The 18,213-nt window shown below is 34.8% G+C and overlaps 1 protein-coding gene across 4 annotated transcripts in view; it reads right to left on the reverse strand.

Annotated features, from left to right (window-relative positions):
* LOC108967392 (protein unzipped) overlaps window positions 1-18,213 on the reverse strand; it is a 106,175-nt gene that overhangs the window by 38,162 nt on the left and 49,800 nt on the right. For all 4 annotated transcript variants that reach the window (XM_018930770.1, XM_018930769.1, XM_018930772.1 and 1 more), the window contains exon 4: window positions 6,920-6,950. The gene's annotated coding sequence lies outside the window, so the exon portion shown is untranslated. The remainder of the gene's footprint in view (window positions 1-6,919; window positions 6,951-18,213) is intronic.

The raw sequence follows: 18,213 nt of genomic DNA on the forward strand, positions 1-18,213 counted from the left end.
GTGTCATTTAATTTTATAAGTATAATTTTTTTATGTAAGACTTAATCTTTGTAATTAATTAACTTCGGTTTTTTAAATTCAATCTTTTTCTCACATTAACTTATTGCAAAAATAGCAATAACTTCAGGAGAATACAACAAACACGCGCGTGCAACACGGTCCGTGGCAAAAATCAACTGAATTGCATTTTATTCGAAATTAGCGTAGAGGAATTACGCGAAGAGGTTCTCATCTAACCTAAGACATTGCTGGAAATGCAATTTTGCGGTTTTCCCCGAACTTACTCGACATCAGCTTGGAAATGACCCTCGGAACAATAAATAACCATATATTAATAGCTTTCTTCCATCGAAACAAATCGGTAGATGGGTGTTACTCACAGAACTTCGATTTTATAGAATATAAATCATAACAGGAATTGCCAATATACATATGTACGTGTATAGATAACGGACTCATAAGCTGTCATGTGTTTGTTGTAATTATGGTGGCAAGTAAAATACAAAACTGATGAACACATTATGAAATTTTTTTGTTGTAAAAATTTAAAAAATATACAATAATTATTTATCCATATGAGGTAGCTATACATGTAACCACTTGTTATCAGCTGTCGCCTGCATCGTCTCAAGCCGTTCCTTCGCCGCAAAGCTCTGCCTTTGAATGCCTCCAACTTTAATTAACTATGACTAATCGTTGACTAATTGCTGCCGCACGCAGCCAATTGGCCTTTGAAGGCATTTGGAAATTTATTTACATATCCAGCTACATACATACACATTCAGATGCCATCGTGAATATGTGTGTGTCTGCGTTTATTTGCATGAATATGCACTTTCGAACATTTTGATGGAAGTAAGCGGTTGCCACTTGGTGCCCAAGAGCTGGCACGACTGCAAAAGTGTGCCACGCGACGCTGCAGGCATAGCGGTACATATGTATATATGTATATACTATATAGACAACTTGGTTCTGGGGCGTTGTCGAGCATAAATTTGTGGCAAAAGCCAGCACAAGTTGTGCCAAACTGAATTACAATCACTCAAATTAATATATACTCATACGAATATATACTATATGTATGTATGTAGGCCTTAGTAAAAGTGGCGCCACGAACTAAACCGACATTTTATTCAGTTATCGGGTTTATGTTGTTGCTTTGTTGCTGGAAATTCAGCGATAAAAATTTTAAATAATAAGTGCTCAAGCAATTTCGCCTTTAATTGAGTTAGGTCAGTGCGTTATTAATTGATAAGAGCAATTAAAATATTTTAGCGTGTGCGCAATGGACCCAAGCGTTAGAAAGAAAGCATAAGTGATTATTATTTTTATTAATTTATTTGAAATATGTTTTAAAGGGCCTTATGCTTATAAAGAGAGTACAGGTCAAATTTGATGCTCAGTGTATAAGGGTCAAGGAAGAAGGAAACCATTATATAAGAATTGTATTGTAATACAAGATTCTTAAATATAAATCCCGAAAATTCGGGATCCATTTCGGGATTCCATTTAATTTGGGAAGTATTATTAAAAAAATTTTTTTTGCAATAAAATTTAAATCCCGGAAATTCGGGATCCTTTTCGGGATTCTGTTAATTTGAAACTTTTAATATAAGAACTTTATTTTATTTTAAATATTGTAAAGTGTAAGTTCCTAAAATCCGGGATCCATTTCGGGACTCCTTTTAATTTGAAAATCATAGATAAACACTTTATTTTATATTGAAAACTCAAAATCTCGAGGTATCGGGACTCCGTTTAACTTGGAAATCATATTATAAAAACTTTATTTAATTTTAAAAACTGCAAAAAAATTCAGGATAATTTCGGGATTCCGTTTGATTTCGGAACTAAAATAATTAAGGTTGGGTGACAAAAAAGTAGGAAACTATTATATAAGAATTGTATTTTAATTCAAAGTTGTAAAATGTAAATCACGAAAATTCGGCATCCATTTCGGGATCAGGTTTAACTTGGAAATCATAATATAAAAACTTTATTTTACTTTAAAAACTAAAAAACTTAAATCCCGAAAATTCAGGATTCATTTCGGGATTCGGTTTAATTTGGAAATCATAATATAAAAACTTTCTTTATTCAAAAAGCTGCCAAACTTAAAATCTGAAATTTCGGGACTAATTTCGGGATTCCGTTTAACTTGGAAATCATGGTAAAAAAGCTTTTTTATTTTAAAATCTTCAAAAATTAAATCCCGAAATTTCGGGACTCATATCGGGATCCCCTTTAACTTATAAATCGTAATATAAAAACTTTTTTATTTAGAAAACTGCAAAATTTAAATCCCGAAATTTTGGAATTCCGTTCGATTTCGGGTCTAAAATATTTTTTTCTTCTTATTGAAAACTCTTACAAAATAATTATTTCCAACTAGTTGTTTATGTGGAAACGTTTGAAAATTTCGACAAAAAATATTAAAATTATATTTTTTTCGAGACCGTATAAACTAGCTTAAAAATTTGTTAAACAATTTTAAATAAGCCACATCATATTATATTATTATTCAATAAAAATGTAAAATATTTTTAAATATTTCAATTTTAGTTTTCTGTTAATTAAGCAAGCGCTTTAAAATACTCAAGGTCAAAAAAATTTTCAAATATTTGATTTTTTTAGCACTCTACCTCGCTCACAAGCTTATAAATTTAATTACGCAACAATTTATTTAAATTATGACCCCTAAAGCGATGATCTATCTAAACTAATTAAGAAAGATATGTATCAAGACTCTTTTTACTACATATGTACATGCATATGAGTGTTTATACATATGCCTATACATACACAGGTATATGGGTATGCTCTTGAATTGCAAGCCCGGACTGATTGACTGATATGTATGCCATGACAATGACAATAAATTATAATAACAAATTAAGCGTCTAAATGATTGAATCTTATACATATGTATGTGTGTATGGTATGTTTGTTTATGTGTATGCTTGTAATTAACGCAAAAGTTACAAGTATTTATATACGAAATCAAATGAAGGCTGAAGCTATTCATATTAGCTGTCAATCGTTTGACGTTGATCTGTAAATTGCCAGAAAACGTCGCTAAATGCAGATAATTCATGCTGAGCAATTTAGGTAGCTGCGGCAGGTCTGTGCAAAGTGGTTGAAAATTGCTGAAATTTTATTAAAAAAAATTCTTTTATAAAGTCATACATTTCAGTGTAACCTTGAGATTGGAGTTCCTATTGAGATAAAGTCTCTAGAGATTAGTCTTGTTTCTACCAATTCTGTTAGACGTGCTCTCTTTAATATAAACCCTTTCCACACTTTATACTTTTCAAAAGAGAATCTGAAGTGACGACCCATTTCCGCTACCCAAGTATATAAAAAAAATGTTTCCAAAACCCATGCAGCAACCAAATTCCAAAAAATTTCTACTCTTCAAGATGCGTCAGTGCTGATTCGACGACTTCGAAGTGATTTTATTAGCTAATCAAATATTATTTTAAAAAGCTATCATACTCGCTTTTGGCCCACTGTACTCCATTGCGAATGCATTGCCGCAGATCGATGGGAAACTTAATTGATAAATGTCTTGGGATCATGTCTCTGAATAAATTAACTTCATTAGCACTTGCATTGGATCCATACAAATGCTTGTAGCATGCAAGTAAATGTCGAAAACGAATTTAAATAAAGCAATAAAATGTTACGTCAGCCACCTTCAAAGTCAACAGCGATGCTTATTTAAGCGCATGATCAATGATATCAACATAAATATAAGCAGTTATTAGTCACATACATATATACATGTGAGCATAAATAAGGTTCAACCACACACACACACACCGATTAATAATGAAATAATACGAAATAAAGTAAAATTAATGAGAAATGCCGCATTTGTGATACAAATATAAATGTAACGTAATCATAAACGAGTGAGTTTATTTGTAGCGCATGAAATCACTGCGCATGCGCGCCGCGGTTTTATAGCATTTGTGAGCGCCACGAACTAACTGGCCCATTAGCCGTAAGCATAAATATAAACCGGTTGGCCACTCGAAAGTGACGCGCTGTTTCAAGCGGCGCGAGGCTACGCTTAACTTGAGCTGCGACGCGCTGCTTTTCCCGTGGAAGCACGTGGTTGAAATGGTGTTACGGTTTTACTAGTGTTGCCTGCTGGCGTTGCTAGTGTTGACGTCATAGGAAGTGTAGCACACGCAGGCGCGCGCTCTGTTTGCTGCCTTTCGCATCGGCATTCAATCAGTTCGTCAAATAAAAGTTTCTGCCTCATTTGGGCGCGCGTTGGGTTTGCCACAGCTGTCGGCCAGCGCGCGTACTACCGCGGTGGCCAGTGTCCACAAGCACGCCGAACGCTGCCCGTGAGCAAGGTCAATGCTACCGATCGAGCGCTTAAAAATACACGCATACATTGGCGCTACGCGTGGCGGAAAGCGACGGAAAGCGTTTCAGTCAATAGTCATTAATCGGAAATTGGAAAACAAATTATAACAACAATAATTAAAAGGCAACAGCTGTTGTTGTAGTTGTTTTTCGTTATTTTCTTAAGTTGTGTAACATTATTTGTCCCGTTTCAAGGTATTCAAAGTTATTAAAGATTTTTATTAAAATGCGTGAAAAAGTATTTTTTTACAGTCCGAGTCAAATTTGATCATGATTTTTTCGAAAAAGTCATAAGAGACCTTTTTGTAGAGATTTCATTTCCTCTTAACAGTTCATAGTCTGAGTCAAATTTGATCATGGTGTTTTGAAAAAAGTCACAAGAGACCTTTTCGTAGAGCGTTCCATTTCCTACTAAGAGTTCACAGTCCGAGTCAATTTTGATCATGGTTTTTTCGAAGAAGTTATAAGAAAGCTGTTTATAGAGCATTAAATTTCGTGCCATCAGTTCATAGTCCGAGTCAAATTTGATCATGGTGTTTTGAAAAAAGTCACAAGAGACCTTTTTGTAGAGCTTTCCATTTCCTACTAAGAGTTCACAGTCCGAGTCAATTTTGATCATGGTTGTTTGGAAAAGTTATATTAGGAGACCTATAAACTGAAATAGTTTTTCAAGTAGTTGAAAATGAGATTTGACTGTTCCGATCTGCTAATAAGAAAATGATAGAAAATTATAAGGCGGAGAACCTTCCGGTTACAGTTAAAGCTCATACTAGCACAGAATTTCTAAGAGGTGTGTAAGAACCTATTTGTAGCGTATTAAGCAAAACAAAAAACAAAACAAAAAAAAAAAAAATTAACACACTCTTATGTATACATCAACACTACAATATACATCAAACTACTTTCTTGCCTGCTTACTTCGTTGTTCGTGCCGTATTCTCATTAGTTTGCGTCGCCTCAACAACACTTTGCGCACGGAAGCCGCTACCGCCTTCTTCAAATATTACACGCCTTTGGTTTTGTTGACTTTTTTCAAATGAAATTAATGATTTTCAGCGGCATTTGTCCAAAAATGCCTTTGATTATAACAATAATAACAATTTAGCAGAATAAATGTCGCTAATTGAATTTGCTAGTTTAAAGCAGTTTTTTGGAAATTTTTTCTACAAATTAGTATTAATGTTGTTTCATTAACATTTTAGCACATCCCATTAGGGAAAACACTTTTGGAGACKTACAAGAAAAAATAAGTGCTAAATAAATAAATGTAATTTTTTGTACTTTAAGTGTTGTCAAAACATTTGGTACATCAAATTTTAATGGGGACAAACCAAAAAAAAGCGAAAAAATTACAACCTCCACTACATCGAGCATTTCAGCGCATTTCTTATGTCATAGATTTCGGTCTGTGGGTTTGTATAACAGTTACATAGCATAGTGACTGAGCTCAGCCCACCAAAGGGACATACTATTACTTTAGTAAGCAAGAGTGACCCCCTTGATGAAATGCCCCACCAGGCATATCAATATCACAGTTGCTTCCGTCTTAAGTACGTTTTAGGCATGCCAGCATTAATTTGGTCATATAGGTTCGGTTGGAAGAACTGCTGCCTGGCTCTGAACGCAATCTACCTTGAGCACTTGGTTGTCAATCGAATAAAATGCAACACTAATGAATAAAAACGCCAACAGTGAAGAGAACAAACAAGAATGCAGGAATGTTTTACGCAGAAGTAAAAAGGTTCTGAGATCACTAGTGTTACAACTATCACCAGTATCACAAAAGAAGACGAATTCTCGCTAAGAATGGACAAAATGCTATTGGTAAAAGTAGAGTTCAACAACCAACACTTGTGGGGAAGCATGTTCTGCCTCGGGTCCTCGGATCTTCATGAAAAACCAAAACAGTGCAAAACTGATACTCAGAAAAGCCAAAAGAAACGATTATTATCAAAAGCAGAGCAGACTAGAGCAGAAGCACTTTTACTGGTGTTAGAGCGGAAAACCGTATTTCTTTCAAAGTTAAAAGAGACCGCATCCACAGCCGACCATAAACCAAAGGCCACGGTAGAAATCAGAGATGTTGATTCCTAACGACAAAAAACGTCATAGCAGCGATAGAGAGCGCCCTTGGAGAATCAGTGTCTAACCCTAAAAGAAAAATCTTCCCACTCAACACGTACACTCCCGACGTCAGAGCAGACATACTAATAAGACAGATATGTGCGATAAACTTTCAGAACGATATCTCAAACCTGAAGCTGATTATTATATATTATTAAGTTAGGTTAGATTAGATTAAGGGATCGTTTCAAACAGAGAACTCACTTGGACAAGTTGTTCTAAACAGGTCCATGTGGTACATGAACTCAGATCAGGGCAATTAAATCGCTAATTGCTTTTTAGAAATCCTTTTTAGAGTTTTGAAGGAAATAGGAATTTTAACTAAAGGCTTATTGATAAAATTGTACTGTATTGTCTAGTTTAGAATCTGTAAAATGTTCGGACATAAATTAAAATCAGAAAAAGTGTTACTTACGATTGTAAAAATAGTGGTTGTTGTAGATTATCTGCAAATAGAAAAAAAAAACATATTTATAAATACTTTTCCAAATCAATTTAATACAAAATAAGTTTGGGATTTTTATTATGAAAAAGTGGAAAATGCCTGACCGCGCATTATCTAATGTAATCTTCAAATCGATATTTGCTTCATAAATAGTAGACCTTTTTCATATAATTTGCTTTCTGCATACTTTCTTACATATTTCCTTACAAACATTAAACATTTGTTTCTGAGTTTACAACAATTACATCGCTTTCTTAATCTTGAACTCTTGCGCCGAGCCATTGACTTCAAGCAGTTCGTGTAATCAATACGACTAAGCTGCGCTTAAGAGCAAAAGCATAGCTGAAGCAGCAGCGCGCACACTTTCTGTAATCGATATGCAGCAAAGTAAACGCATAGATAATTAGAAATGCAACCCTGCAAGAAAATGTTGCAAAATACTTCAAAGACGGTTTTTCTAGATTGTCAGGTAATATGCACAAGGCAACTACACTTCATTTGCAAAGAAAATAAGCGTTTGTGATGGTTAGAGAAAGTCAGAGAAGGTACATATAGTACATAAAGCTTGTATGCTGATTTGAAGCTATGTATACATATAATTGTTTACATCTTTCTTCTACTTCAAGTGTTTACTTTTTTGCTAACTTTTTACGTTCTTCCCAAGTTATTTGCGGTTTTGCCACTTCATCTGCAAAATATGCGCAACTTGGACTTTAAACTTGGCATGCAGAAGAACAACAAGAAAAGAGGAAACAATTTGCCTGATTTATTGAAAACTTGTGGTGGTTTTTTATGTCTATTGTATGTGTAGAAATATATGTTTTGTAGGTAAGTCCCGTCAGCAACCACAAGCGCTGTCAACACTAATTTTTCGCTTGCCTTACTCGTGACTTTTTTCTGTTCTCTTGTGGTGCGATATTGGTGTCTTAAGTTAGCTTTCTTGAAATTTGAATGTGGGATGCTATAATCTCTCAACAAAAGCTGCCCTACATATAAACTGACTGATCCAAATCAAATACTTGTATGAACAACTTTTTATTTGACAAGTTAGCTTCTTCAAAATTTGCACAGACTATTTTAAAAACCACGGCAATAATCTGCGAGGAAATTGTTCAGATCGGATAACTATAGCATATAGCTGCCATACAAACTGACTGATCCAAATCAAGTGCTTGTATGAACAACTTTTATATTTGACAACTTAGCTTCTTCAAAATTTGCACAGACTATTGTAAAAACCAAGGCAATAGTCTGCGAGGAAATTGTTCAGATCGGATAACTATGGCATATAGCTGCCATATAAACTGACCGCTCCAAACCAGGTGCTTGTATGAACAACTTTTTCATTTGACGAGATGTCTTCATGACATTTGGCATGAATTATGATCATAGGAACCCTAATAATTTGCGTGGAAATTGTTCAGATCGGTTAACTATAGCATATAGCTGCCATACAAACTGACCGCTCCAAATCAACTTCTTGTATGAATTTTTTATTTGTGCATCTTGTTGCACCGAAGTTAATGTTTTTTCTTATTATTTACTATTTTTACGACCTACTTTGTTATTGTAACCACTTTTTTATATTTTATGATTATATTATATAATTATTTTTTACCGTACTAAAAGTCTTAACCTTCTTTGTAATGCAACTGCATACAATTCTGCCCAGCGGTCACCATTCACCATTCTCCAACTGCAATTCGATACTTAAAACATTTAGTGTAAACTCGTCTTTTATTCTTCTGTTCACATTTATATATATTTACCAACACATTGGCCTCTCGAATACACATTTTGTTGTTGTTTTCCGGCACATTGTTAGACATATCCACTTTATTTACTTAAAATTACCTTATAATTGAGTAATTTGTTATTATTTTTGCCCTTTGTTATTTAATTTATTCTCGTTTTCTGTTTTTGTTTACTTCACTACATACAATTAGCGTCTTGTTAGCCGCTCGTCAGACCCTCCATACGGCAACTTCGCCAAGCCCTTTCCTCCACAGCGCGTTTTATTTTACATAAACCTTTTAGCTTTTGTTTTGCTCTGTTTACTTTAGTTAATTAGCCTTTTATGTTTCGGCATTTTCTGCGTTTCCTTTTCTTTATCTGCTTTTGTGCTTCTGGTTTTTCTGCAGTTAGAAAATGTATGGATTTCCAACACTTGCCACATGTTCAACATGCAACGCGCGAAGGCGTCAAATTTTCATACGTTTTGTCGGCAATTAGTTACGCAATTTGTCGTTGTTGTTGTTGTTGGCTTTGCGTATGCTTTAAACGAAATTGATAGGTAGATTTTAGGAAAAGTAACGATAAATTACTTGAGGGTCACTTGCATGTGATATCACAGTTATACTTAGTGTAATATCCAATTACCAGTTACAATCGCTCAGTTTTGACCGTTTGTAGTCCGCCGTAAAGGAGAGGAAAATGACACTAGTTTCGAATTGGTTCAGTACAAGTTATAAATAAGAACTTCTAAGTGCTTGCAAGTATCAAAATAAGCATATGAAAAATATATGAGCTGATATTTCTCTCTTTCTCTCCAGAGTCCAATTATGAAAAGTAAACAACGATTGGTAGACGAATTTAAAAACCAGATTAAAATCAATGCGGAGATGTAAAATTTTGACTGGAGCTTATATTTAAGAGATCTGTCCTGCATATAATAAAATTCTAAACCATTATGAGTTCTCTTACCAGCATTAGAGACCTATGCATATTATTATACCCTGTACAGAATTGAGATACTTTCTTCTCATGTCACTTTCTGAAGTCTACTAAGACTTGAAACTAAGTTGAAATTGACCGTTGAGAGGACTTTGGCCGGTATCAATGAGTCTAACATCGATGTCAAAAATCTTGATAAAGTAAGAATAGCTTATAAAACAATCCATCCTTTCTGTCAGATAAATATTCAACCATAAACGATCGTAATTCTCTAGAAGAAATGTCAGTTAAGCAATAGTCTGTTTTAAGGCGTGGTCAGAAAAATTCTAGATATTTCGAAAGCAGCTTATCTTAGGAGGACTATCTGCGGCCAGCTCCTGGTATAATGTTTGTGTGTTTTTTTTTTTTTTTTTTTTTTTTTTTTTTTTTTTTTTTTTTTTTTTTTTTTTTTTTTTTTTTTTTTTTTTTTTTTTTTGGTACTTTAAAACATCTTCCACGAAGCTTAAGTTCATGAGAACTAACAGCACATACATCGAAGCCAAAAACAAAAATGTAGTTTTTAAGGTTAGTATAAGTTACTTTCAACTATAATGTGCGTTTTTAAAATTATAAGTGGGAGTACCTATTTCAGGTTGGGACTTCCATAACCTCTTCGAAGAAAAATTGTCTGCTACACGAAGTTAGAAGACTTTCGAAAATATTTCTGAAGCACTATTTATTACAGTATAGGAAGAAGAAAAGGATCTATTATCTTCCCAAAAGTCCTGATAAAGAGCATCTCAGAAAATACGAATGCTTGACAGATTTTCTGAGATGCTCTTTATGAAAACTTTAAGGAAGATAATCGATCCTGTTCTTCAGTTGCCACTGAAAAATATATCCTACTACCGGAACCATTTTTCGATGTTGGCTAACACACTTTACAAGAGAAGCTACGAAAAGAGAAAAAGGCCAGTAGAAAACGCACTGGCCACGGTTCAACAAACTAATCGCTCTTCCAGAGTGCAATAGAGACGCTTTTGAGGTTTTATATAAGTCACTGCTACATGCTATGGTATTATCTGCACAGATTTGGGTACTTTTCACGGATCAGTATCGCTTTTGCGATAAAAAAGCAAAGACACGAGAGCACATAATCCTGCATTGACCCACATTCATAATTGGAAGGATTGAGACAGTCGGGCAATTAAAGCTACGAAGGTGAAGCTGTACTAAGGTAATACGGCTGGGTCAAATGAAGTTTTGTAGGGAAAGGGTACAATAGACAAGGATCTAATATAATCATTTGTCTATGGTTTATCTAGAAGAAGGATGATTTTTACACTTGATTAGTCTAAACTAATTATTTTCACACTTGCCTCTGGCTTCAAAGCAATTGCGTTATCTGCACGAAATTGCATAACTAGTTGCAACAACAACACCAATTATTATATATACAAACATAACTTCTTAACTAAAATCATAGTTCCTCACTTGTTGACCAACTCTTGAATATCCAATCAATATTCGCACGTCTGAGTCAGCCAACTTAGAGTTGAGATTTCGCACCTCAAAATGTGATGTTTACCCACAAATACATACATACATACATACAAACAGATATTCATATATGCATGTATGTATAAGTATAATATTAGCTTGTAAATGGTGTGCATGTGCAATGAAGAGGAAACCGACACGCATGCTTTGGTGTTCCAACGTTTCGGCCAGGTGCCTGAGCAAGCAAACAAGACGGACATGCCGACACATCTTTAATAAGTTGTTGTTGTTGTTGAAGAAATAACGAGGTGTTAAATGCCAAAATGACAACAACTTAAAGTTAACACGAGACATAATTCATTAGCACAGAAAACGACAGTAATTACGTCAGTCAGTACTGTAATGGAATACATATGTATGTATGTACATATATGCGAATGCTAAGAAGAATCTAGACCCGATACAGAGAATATCTTTATTTATGGCTCGAAATCAATAGCAGCTCTATTTAAGAGTTTATATTCACAAAACCTTTCGATAGGCTTTCAGGAAAGTGTTTCAGTTAAGAATAGCCGTCCGCTCGAGTCATGAATATCGAATAAGATGGAACCACGACCACTGATCGTATAAAAATCCAACGACAGCGCTGTTATCCCCGGAATATTATGATACAGCTAAAGGCTCCTTTATTCATATCCAATAGAAGGACCAATTATATAACAACCTATTTGCACCTGAATGTAAAACTGGCGTGGCCACGTAAAAGATAGAAGCAACTGACGAAGTTTTCTGATATCGGTCCCGGCGGACTCCAGGTTATAATGTTAAAGAAGAAGAAGAAACATAGACATATGCAGCAAAGGGCTATAAATGATCTGGCGAGCCTTAACCAAAAAAATTCGCCTCACAAACACCCTTCAATAGGAAAAGGCTGCTACAGCAACACGAAAAAATGCCCAACATTGTACTCAAATGTCTGTTTGGACTGGTATTTTTTATGAATAAAAAATTGAAACCGAAACTGTAAATCTCTTGGCTATCTGTGGGGTCTGTGGATGGGGAAAAGACGCTAGGGAAGTAGCACAGTGAGATTTATTATTATATTAGCGCTGAGCTCGCTAACTGTACGCTCTAAGCTAGTCAAGGACTGCCTGTCTTCACTAGAAATAAAATCAAGCTATTTTTTCGTCGAACTCGTTTCGATGAATGGTCATAGCGGAATCGCTGGCAGAGCCAATGAGCTCGAGAGGCACCCTTGCTCCGCTCACATGTCCGCTCATGTGCGATTAGCAGTTTTCGACGACCAGCTGCTGTGCTACTGCGATGCCATTTCGATCTAGAGTAGAAGGTAGAAGATCTACTGAATTACGTGTCCGCAATTGGAGTAGTTCTTACTGCGAAATCGTAGTGGTTCTTTTTGGACACTGTCCAATAGGCTTTCATGCTGTAGGGCTAAAATCTTGTCAGCCGCTAGTTTGCAAAGTTGTGTGGAGGTGGGTGAATCCAGCTTTTGCAAGACTGAAGCTGAAATATCGCGGTAGTCTTACCCTMGGCGAACCACAATCCATAACCGAAACTGACATTAGCCGTCTCAACTGTGATTTGCGATAGCCTCATTTATATTATATAGAAGTTTTAGGTATCACAATGGACCGACATTATTAGCTGTCCAAATGTGATCACTGTAAGGATCAAACTTTTAAACTAAACTAATCTGTCTGTTTGTTTCATATCTTATCTGAGACTTCTTTAACTGGAACTGGATATATTAAGTTGGGCCTTATGTTATATAAATGATCAGCATGATGAGCTGGATCGATTTTGCCATCACAGTCTGTATGTATTTACGCGTACTATTCCCTCAATTTTAGAGCTATTGATGGGACATTTTGTACACGTATTTTTTCTTTTCCAAAAACTGCTCAGTTGATAGCATTGTTGATATCGGACCACTATAACATAAAGCGGCCATTGAAATGGAAGGAACCAAATCATATCCATATGGATATGATTATGATATATAAAAGGACAAAAACTTTTTTATTTGACGAGATATACACACGAAATTTGGCACGAATAATTTTTTGAGGCAATGATGTAATCTCCGAAGAAATTGTTTAAATCGGACTTTTATAGCATATAGCTGCCATATAAACTGAACGATCAAAATCATGTCTTTGTATGGAAAACTTTTTTATTTGACGAGATGTATGCACGAAATTTGGCACGAGTAATTTTCTGGAGCAATTATGTAATCACCGAAGAAATTGTTTAAATCGGCTAACCATAGCATATAGCTGTCATACAAACTGAACGATCAAAATCAGTTCCTTGTAAGGGAAACTTTTTATTTTACACGATATCTTCACGAAATTTGGCACAAATGATTGTATTAGACAAAGCTACAATCTCGAAATATATTGTACAGATCGTAGCTCTATATCATATAGCTGATATATGTACATACACTAACAACCCAGTGTAATAATAGCTTAATCTCAAAATCATAAATAAATTTTTTAATTTAGGGAAATGCGTATTTTTAAAGCGCACAACCAATTACTATAAAACTTTCACAAATAAATGTATGGCATGCTATTCTAGGTATGCCAAATGCCACGAAAAATCTAAAAAATCTTTGTATACATACATGGCTGTGTGTGTGTAGTAGAACTGCAGACGATAATAGCTGCTGTAATTACGCTAAAAATTGCGTTCAAAACAATTTGTTTCAATCAAATAAGTGCCACTGGCATATATTGTCGTGCCGCACAGAAATATATACATACATACATACATTATTATATGTCTATAGTGTAGCATATAGCAGCTCGACTGATAAAAAGATAGGCAGTTAGATAGGCATGTAGCATGCAAATCATATTTGCAAAAAATACATGTACATATGTGTGTGTGCATAATTTTATGCACTGACTTACGGCTGGCACCCACGCACATATGTATATGTCTTTGTATGTATGTAAGTGCTGCTGGCATAAGTGTTTTCAAAAATTTAATCCATTTAAAGCAAATAAAAATAATAGCAGCAATTTTAATTTCATATGCCAGCAGCTCCTTGGACTGACACAAATACATATTCACATAATTCATAAATGTTATCATATATATGTACGCATATGTATGTAGATGTGTGCTTGTTGTTGTGCAAATTCACTTCTTCGGAATCCGGTCAAGGCAGAATGAGGTCAACACTAATAATAAAGGCAAGGCGCACACACTTACCTACGCAGCTAGCTAACAACTCGACTGGCGCTTAGTTATGCAATCCAAGTCCAGGCACTTCTTGCGCTGCTAAACTCAGCCAAGCAAGGCATTTCTAGTTTTATGCTTGGCACGGCAATCGCGTGCGGAATCTCATTTATCTCTAGTTCGAATTGTGCTTTCAGGCGCACATACAAACACACACAACCATGTATATATATACATATACATATGTTCAACTGTCTTCAGCAGCCGCTTGTCTACAATGGACCACATCATCGCCTTCACCAGCGACGCTATCATCAAGCACTTATCGCTGCTGGTGGCAGCCGCCTTCCAACATATTGTTGTTATTGTTATTATTATAGATTTAGCTGTTATTTTTATTGTTTTTGCTGTTGTGCAGGCGTTGCTATGCCGCCCACAGTGTCGCCAAGCGTTGTGGCGCTATTTGAGCTTCCAGGTCACTGCATCGCAGCATYTCCGGCGTTCGTTGGACGGCAGCGGCGCGCAAACTTTCCGATGACATAGTCCGTATTAGCAGCACATAACCACTATTACAATATGTAGTACATAATATTCGGGCATGTATGCATGTTCCTTGTATGCCAATCTCACTATGTCATCCTTCGTCTAACACACGCACATATATATATGTATATGTAGATACACGAGCAGATTTAGTTACGTCTAAAGTTTCCAGTGACACTAAAAAATTACCATAAAGCACATAAATCTTTTGGAGCAAAGTGCACAGCGTTGCCACTAAGCAAATATTTGATTTGCTAAGTGCAGTGCTTCATCAAAGCAGGCTAGTCTGACATTTGTCCATATGTATGGGCATATATTAGATGCTGGAGAGCATTTTGTTAAAGTTCTTGGGTGGAGGAACGTGGTATCAGCTGAAAGTACAAGCAAAATATTTAATTATGGTTTCTGCCCGTCTTACAGGGCTTCAGGGACCCCCTTTTCAGTTAATCCTGCCAGTTTCTTGATAGTGCTTTGACAGTGGATATCCCATCAGTTGAAGAGGAACGACCTGGATATTATTACTCAACGCAATAATGCTTAGAAAAATTGTAGAGAATTAGATTTTCGTGAATCCACACATCCCACTCACATCACTTCACTTCAAAAGAGAAGCGGATTCAAAGAATTGTTACAAGAAAGTTGAAACTATTTCTAGGTAATATATCATCTTTATCGTTCAGCGTACCTTGAAGTTGTACCGCCATTTTGTGAGTGTTCTGAGACATACTGTGTCCATTAAATATCGATTCTTTGGCTGGAATGGATGCTTTCCATATTTAACCGAGAAGTCAGGAGTATAAACAACTTTTAAGCGAAATAAGAAACCTTAGGCAAGGTTAAGAATTAATCTTAGTTAGAATCATGTTCTACCATCATTTACGGAGACAAACCAATAGACGACGCATCTATACCATTTTTAAGTGTAGCCGTTGGAAAGATGTAGGGAAGACATTAGAAAACAAGCTTGAACAACTCAATAACGAAAATCTAGTTTAAAAAGATGAGAACAGGCGAACAAAACTGGCAGCAAATTTTCAGGTATGTGAAATATAGACGTAGACACTAAAACAGGCATAGAGGCGCAGGCATTCCGGACTCGGAGTACACGAGTCAATAGAAGGCATTTGTGGACACAGGCAGAATAGAAACTGACCTGTCGCAGATCCATCTTGGAAACTTTGTTCTGAAGTAATGAGAAAGCGGTAACAAGGCAAAGAAAAAATTCGGGATAGAAGAGTGGGTACACCACTCACGTACTGTGATGAGCCTTATACGGTGTGAAGGCATTTTAACCCCTAAAAAAAAACAAAAAAAAAAAGGACGTAAGAGTTTTGGGTATTTGTGAGGAATTTGACAGGGGTTCTTTGGAATTATTTATCGCATATTTAACTAATGAAAGCCCCTAGAGTACACACTATAGTTAAAGCTTGCGTGCAAATAATCACAGCATTTCTTAATAATGTCACTGCATCTGCACTGCAACAAAACAACAATAACAACAACTTTTCAAATAATGACAGTTAGATAATGAACTCAAACTATTCTATTTATGTCTTTGACAAGCACTAAAATGCGTTGGCGTCAAGCTACTGATTCGGTTTAGCATGCAAGTAGATGAATAAGCGTACATACTTTTTATATGTATGTATGTATATATGTATGTATGTATATGCTGATACATATATATACATGCAATAAATTATAGTAATAAGCAAATGTTTAGAACAAATAAAATAAAGCTGATGTTCGCAACATAAACTATAAAACGAGCTAGTTCCCAACTAGTACCATTTAAGCCATCGTATTTACCAAAAAATTTTATAAAAATATATAAAACTGCATTTTTCTGCTTTCCAAAAATAAAACACATTGATTTCGACTGGTCCATTTTGAACTAGTTTTCTTCAAAATAGTGCAAATTTGATTAAATAATAACTAGTTCAGTCTCTTGTGTTTTATAATTTATTGAAAATCTAAAATACATTTTCTAACAATGGAAAAGTAAAATATATTTACAATTTTTGTTATATTTCTAACTGGTTCAGTACTAGTTATGGTCAGAATAGGAACAATTCAAAAAATAAATTCATTTCTAGAAAAATATGGTATATGCATTTATTATAACAAAGTAGAAGTAAATTTTTTCTCACTCACACTTTAGCTAGTCTAAAACTAATAATAATTAGTTTGGATGGAACTAGTGCGAATGAGACCAAAAAATAACTAATTAAGTATTTTAAATTTTACAATTTTTTGAAAGGTCAAGATACAATTTTTTAACTTTTGAAATAAAATATATATTTACAGCTATTATTATATTTCTAACTGGTTCAGCACTAGTTACTAATAGAATAGTAACAATTCGTTAAAAAAATAACTAGTTACAATATTTAAATATTTTAGCTCTAGAAAACTTGGCATACTTTTTATTGAAAGGCAGTACGATATTGTCTGGCTTCTTTTAAACTAGTCTAAAACTCGTTACAATTAAACCAGTACGATTGCACTTTAAAAATCAATATCCTTGACCCATTTCCTGTTTGTTTCTTTCAACCTAGCACGAATTTGACTAAATAATAAAAAAATTGTTTAAACTAGTTCGAACTTTGCTAAACTATAACTACTACAGTCTACTGGATTTTAAAATTCTTTGAAAATTTTTAATAATTTTTTCACATCAACTAAAAATTTATAATAACTTTTCTTTTTTTAATTATTTAAAATTAAAATAGTTATATATATATAACAGCTTTTATTAAATTTTTGTCTAGTTAGCAACTAGTTACCTATTCGCTTCGATAAAGAATTGTCGAAAAAAAATTTAATTATTTGTAATTAAGAAAATCATATTTTATTGCCCAGCAAAAGCATATACTTTTTTCTGGTCTCTACACAACTAGTTACAAACCAGTTACAATGAAACTAATCAGAAATATCAGTTGCAACTCTCTTGTCATGCACATCATCACATATGTACATGTACTAACATATATATCCAAGCACTAATCATAGCCTCCGACAGCCGCTGACAGCATGGATAAAAGCGGTGATATACCATGACTTACATACATCCCTACATGCAGCTAAAATTCTAGTAACTCGTGTGTTTGTGGTCATAAAATGCAGTCGTGCATAATATAAATTCTATTGTTGTGTAGCGTTGACAAGTAATATGGTTATATCTTGTGTGCGACATCAACATACCAATACATGCACGTTGCAGTCAAAGCAAAACAGCAACAACAATAAAAGCACCAGCAACAAAAATAACAGCAATGGCTTAGTAAACCTCACGCTCGAGCTCGACGCTTCTGTGTTCATATGCATGTCAATGTTATCAAACGATGCCATCAACAACA

This window comes from Bactrocera latifrons, unplaced genomic scaffold (assembly GCF_001853355.1).
Source record: "Bactrocera latifrons isolate USDA-ARS-PBARC rearing strain unplaced genomic scaffold, ASM185335v1 scaffold_186, whole genome shotgun sequence".
Taxonomy (NCBI): domain Eukaryota; kingdom Metazoa; phylum Arthropoda; class Insecta; order Diptera; family Tephritidae; genus Bactrocera; species Bactrocera latifrons.